We start from the raw sequence: 6,000 nt of genomic DNA on the forward strand, positions 1-6,000 counted from the left end.
TTCCAGTTATTGAGAAACTACTTCATTTTTAACAACACTTTCTATCCTAAAGTGATTGATTCCCTTTAAATTTGACTGCTTATTTGTCTTAATAACAGAGCGCAGTCAATCTTCCCTTACATTTCCTGAGTTTTCCATAAAACACAGCAAGCAGCAGCTTCACCCGAGAGACGCAGCTCCCTGCTGTCTCCGCAGCCAGGACACGTGTGGGTGGACCTTTCACCGACAGTAGGCAAGCAAAGATTAGCATCGTAGGTCCCCAGTTCCCTCTTGTTCTCCTCAGCTATGGGCACGGGTGTTTTTTAACGCTAACGGGCACCGTACAGACACATGTACGGCTGAATCTTACCCTACTGAAAGATCCTTGAATGGGTTTGATCTTTTTGTCCAGTGGATCTGTCGTGGGAGCAGATCGTACAAATGCACAGTGGGTAATAAGCAGTATCTGGAGCCTGTTAGACGACATGCTAGCTAATGAGGTGCCTTTCATGGTCGCTGAGACTTCTGGGATCGTGCCACCGGAGACACGGCCCCTAAACCCCCACCGTCCCCGTCCCCCCCACACCCGACCCCACTGCACACACCTGTTTTCAGTCTCCCCAGAGGAACCCGCGGGGCAGGGTCAGCCAGCCTCCCGCCAGCTGGTTACACAGACAGACGGGAACAAAGACATTATTCACAAGCTTGCTCCTTCCGCGAAGCCTTTGTGCCACTGCCATGTCCTCGCCCTCTGCCTCCCAGCCGTCGATACTGGTGACTCTGCATCTACACGCTCACACTCTTCCTTGCTAATGACTCCATGGCTGGAGCTGAAGTGCTGATTCTGTGCACCGATTTTCCTGCATTGTCACCAGGGAATCCCTCCGAATGAAGATCCCTGTCAAAGGGAGGTGTTAGAGCATAACGTTAGGAAAATTAGCTATGCACGCTAATTTGTGCCATTTGCCTGGAATCCTTACGGGCGTAAAGCTAAGTCTAGGTGTACTGTCAAGGTGCTGAGGACTGATTTTCCTGCCTTATCATCCGGGAACCCCCCTTAATGGAGAGACAGATTCGGGATCGCTGTCAAAGGGAGGTGTTAGGACATAACGTTATGAAAATTAGCTACGTATGCTAATGTGTGCCGTTTGCCTGGAATCCTTGCTGGTGCAGTGCTAAGCCTAGGTGTGCTGTCAAGGCACTGAGGACAGACTCTGGTTCATGTTTGGCCCTCGGTCTGTGTGAGCAAATGGAACCTCCTCCCAGAAGCTCTCCCATTGGCGCCGGTAATGTCTCACCCTTTTACTGGCTCTTATGCTGTTTGCCTCCCACCCTGAGCTTACGATAGTAGAGCACGGTCACAAAATGGAGCGAAAAAACCAAATAACAAGATGTGAAGGAAGATGCCAAGATGTCGAGGGGCATAGTCACATCCTGCATCTTGACCTGTCATTAGCAGGAGCGCCCATCTCCAAAGCGTCAGGCGTCTCTCATTACTCTTGGCTCCTCGCAAATCCTCTTCAGCGCCGAGCTAATGGGGTCCCAGTGAAGCAGCCTATTCATGAGAGCTTCGCACCCTTGCTTCGCCGGAGAAGTTCTTCTGTTTCATCCCGGCACACTAGAAAGCGGGCTTCTCAGCAGACCCTGTAATCTATGGTAATTGCTCCGTGGGGCAGCAAAGGTCCGTTCGTGTTTATTGTAGCACGCCATGCCCTTCCGGGGCAGCATCCAGCGCCGCACAGAGCTCCCCTAAGTCCCCGCAGGACAAATCCCGAGAGACGCGCTGCAGTTTTGATCAGGACCAGAGTACATGTTTGTCTATTAAGATATGTTAATTTTTAATCCTGCCTCCCTTTTCACACAGCCACAAAAGGGGTGTTAACCAAACTATGACAGTTGCACTACATTACTGTCCCCCTCTTTTCCCGGTGACAATTAGTTAAAGGACAGACACTTTTTAGTCGAACGAAAAACTGTCTTAAGGCAGCACTTTAACGGACAAACGGAAACCAAGCGAAACTTGCAACACGTTGAAGGCGTCTTGGCTTTATGTCATCGGGTGGCCACTGCATTACGTCTGATACTATTCACACAATCTCAGATTTACAAACCTGGATTTCCAATCAATCCCCAGCGCCTGGCATGAAACAGGAAACACATTTTATGCGTGCTCTGACCTCCATGTCATACTTCCATACGTCCATGGTGCTCAGACACTATCCCACTGGGAGTCACTTTCCAGCGACCCCCCAGCCCCCATCACCCCTCTCTAGTCAAAGCTTCACTCCCTGCCTAGTGAAATCAGCTTTTTAAATTACTCCAGTCCAAAGCGACTGTCAGCTCCCTGACATCCTGCACCGAGAGTTAATCCGTTGCATATTATTTTAGTGCAGCGTCGACATAACTACAAATTCTCACGCCTTGCGGCCTGACACGCGTCTTCATCATTTTTTCACGGCTCTATATAAACAGTGTACGAGGGAAGCGAGACTCGTATGTATTACATCCGCTAACAGCTGCCTGTGCCGTGAGTAAACATGTAAGGACACGATGGATCTGAAGCAAGCAGCGCTTTGGCGTAGCGTCGACCCTAGTGTCTTAGTAGCTGGAAAAGCTGCAAGTTGCAGAGCATCCATACGGTCAGGAATGTTGCTGGCCTGATTAGTCTCTGACACACAGATATTCGAAAAAATAGCCACCATGGATTCACACCAATTTGAAAAGTCTTTCATTTTGAAAAAATAAACAAACATTGACTAACAGTTGCATTAGTGAAGCTACCATCACGTCTTTAGTCTGTCTTTGGAACTAGCAATGGAATGTGTGTTTACGTGCAAATCTTGCCACAGAATAATAGCTTTTGTATTAGTGGTCGTCAGTCAGCGGTGCCAATCCTGCCATTGGGAACAGATATCAGAGGAGCGGGATCACGCTGCTTTTCCGTCCCGCCTGTGAAAATTACCTCTACTATCTCCAATCTGGTGTAATTAATGCGCGCGTAATCACATCTGCATCAAAGGAGCCGTGACCTTTTCCATAAGTGCGTCCCCACAATCTTTATCTGTTTTTCTTTTGTAATTTTAGAAACCTGTGATGAAGTTGTCTTTGCTTGTAAATTAGTTTTTCGAGCGTTATTCTTTTGGGGATTTTATTAATTTTTGTATTTCTTCGCAGACAAAGACGGGAAGAAATTATTGCGGGTGTTCCGGATTCAAGGCTGAAATAAAAGCAGAAGAATGACAGAGGGAGGATGAGGAGGGAAGGAATGCTGTGTAAGAGTCTGTATCACAGGCAGGACTGCAGCGTGGCATAGAGGCGGTTTGAAAAATGAGCCAGTGATGCTGGGACTGGCCAGCAGCGGTAACTGGCACCTCCACTGCGAGCCTACAAACTATTACAGTCACTCTGTGGAGGATTCACCCCTGAGAGCTGGGTTCATGCTGGCAGTAATGACTTTGAAAGCTCAGTGTGTAACTGGTTAGACAAATAAAAACCTATTCGGTTAAATCGCATGAGCGGTTTCCCGCAATTAAGGACGTCATCTCACGCATCACCCGGAGACAAGTTCAGGAAAGAAGGCAGATCCGGTGTTTTTTTTGCCTTTTTTTTTTTTGCGGGTGAGCAGTGTAATTGCATCATTAGCAAGGGGTCTCATGGGTGAATCAATTGGATACCCTGAAATTAAATTTGATCAGGCTTGGCTTTTTAGGGGAAACTGTCGGTTTCAGCGATGTAGCTAATGATACTGTGTCGTTCCAGCACAAAATAAAGCATTTATAAAACACGTGTCAGTCTCTGCCTGTTACTTAGGCTGTGTATGTATTCGCTTTTTGTAAGCTCTCTTGGTTAGATGTGATTTAATTTCCTAAATGTAAAAAATGTTTTTAATGTGGAAGTTGGTACTCAGTGTTATGCGTGTTTTTTTTTTACAGAAAGTAGGTCTAAAGTTAATTTAACATTTAAAGCCTCATATGTGTAGAGGTTGGATGGATGGATGGATGGATGGATATTTATATCTTTGGCATTCTATTAAAATCTGTAAATAACTAACTTTTCTTGGATTAAATAACTGCCAAAAAGATACCCCAGATTACTCATATATAATGACTAACTTGTTGCTTTTTGGAAAGTATTTCAAAAAGTCACTAAGTGCTAACTGACTTAAATAATACTTGTACTATTATAACAATATCAACATTTGCTTAAAATGCTAAAGAGTTAGAAAGGTAACCACCTACAATAGCAGCAGTGTGAAATGGTCAAACGAATACCAAAAACAAATCAGTTGATGACTAAAAATAACAAAATAATTAGAGAGCCACTCAGCTTTCTGAAAAGCTCTAATAGTTCAGAAAAATGTCAACCTAATCACACGAATAGATACATTTATTTTGACAGAAGACTAACTTTATTTTTAGACTTGGATCTTAGTTCTGTGGGTATCCTTATGATACTTGATTTTCGAGTAATAACTGTAATTGTTAATGAAACCTGTTACCATTGTTCTCGCATGTTATTTTCAGCCCCCCCTCACAAGTGGCTGTTATTTAAGCATGTATAAAAAATAAATAAGGAGGGTGTTAGAGCCCAAGGACAACAGAGTTGGGGGCGATTTCACAGGGTCAAGGTCACCGCTTTCTGCTCTCGTACCCGACAGTCCCCAAGCTGTAAGACTGTGAGACATTTAATCGAGGGAGTACTGGTTTCATATCTATAACAAAAATCAAATAATGCAGGATGATTTACTTCCCCTAGCAACCGCCGAGCATACCCTTAGCAACCAGCCTGGCCCCAGGCTGCGGTGTAATCAGCTTGAAAATATTTCAATTATTGTGTTGATTTTAGTGGATTTGAGAGGTGGTTGCTGTGTGCCTGGGCGTATTCATCCCGCGACCCAGAGAGGAAGATATTGATTTAAACAGGTGTCAGAGAGGAAAAGTGGAGTAAATGTAAATGCAATGGGATAGCAAAATCGTTGAGTGTGGGTGTGACATTTGCCCGCTGTTGTCGTACACATGCGGAACAAAAAAATGAAAATGGAAAAAATAGGCCTCAGTCAGCCAGGCACGCAGGGTGCAGGACGTGTTTCCCTTCCTGGTGACACAGGTGTGCCATTAGGGAAACACATCGCTGGGGCAGCACCGATACGTGTTGAAAAACATTCGAGAATAGGCAAAAAAAAATCTAGCCGCTGGACGCTATCGTGATGCTAACACTTATGAAGATGAGCTAGTTTGCTTTAGCTGCTAGCATCGTGTCTTATTTCGGTATGTGTTAACCGTTAGCGTTGCATATTACATTGGGTTATTTTTGCCATTAGCATTGCGTTTTACACTGGCTTTGCGTTGTATCGCCCCAGTACTGTCTGTCTCACAGAATACACGAAAATTGGTTGAGCAGGACCCAGACATGGCTCTGTATTTCCAGTATGAAATTCGGTGTTTCAAAGAGCATTGTTTATAATATTAGCTTGTCTGCATCCACTTTGCATTCTAATCAGGTGTGCTTAAAAATAATGGTTTTTGTGAAAGGGCTTATTAGGTCTAAATTAACCGGCTTATTTATTTATTTATTTGCTTTGCCGGCGCACTGCTTTCGTCGTAATGGGGAAAAGTAATAACTCCGCTCCCCTTCATCAAATTTGCATTGTTATATTTAGCATGCAAATTGATTTATTTTACTGTTTTGCAAACGCGGGATCATTTGAGGAAAGCTAATTTGGAGCCTGGAAGTGCTGACTGTAATTAACGCCGCAGACTGGCGCTTCAAAGGCGCTCGCCCTCCACCTTCCCCGCAACCCCTGTCCGCGCCGCCGTTCCGTAATTGCGCATCACCACCAAGCTTATCTCCCGCCGGCACTGATGTCGGTGGATACTTCCCTCTCTCGCTCCCACTATTTGTCGATTATTTGCATACGGAATTGAGTAAATGGAAGGTTTCACCTCTATTAATCGACTTCAAAAAGTTGGACCTTCGGTTTAATGACAAAGAGGCCCTGGATGCAGGGCAAATTTCTTTTGT

At 45.0% G+C, this 6,000-nt stretch overlaps 1 long non-coding RNA gene across 3 annotated transcripts in view; it reads left to right on the forward strand.

The window, feature by feature from the left end:
• Positions 1-3,813, forward strand: part of LOC111836910 (uncharacterized) — a 56,568-nt gene extending 52,755 nt beyond the window's left edge. Inside the window, exon 5 of one of the 3 annotated variants that reach the window (XR_011984817.1) lies at positions 3,154-3,813. This is a non-coding gene — a long non-coding RNA (uncharacterized lncRNA). The remainder of the gene's footprint in view (positions 1-3,153) is intronic. The other 2 variants (XR_002836514.2, XR_011984818.1) reach the window with 2 other exon arrangements.
• The last annotated feature ends 2,187 nt before the right edge of the window (positions 3,814-6,000 follow it).

Source organism: Paramormyrops kingsleyae, chromosome 22, assembly GCF_048594095.1.
Source record: "Paramormyrops kingsleyae isolate MSU_618 chromosome 22, PKINGS_0.4, whole genome shotgun sequence".
In the NCBI taxonomy this organism is placed as follows: domain Eukaryota; kingdom Metazoa; phylum Chordata; class Actinopteri; order Osteoglossiformes; family Mormyridae; genus Paramormyrops; species Paramormyrops kingsleyae.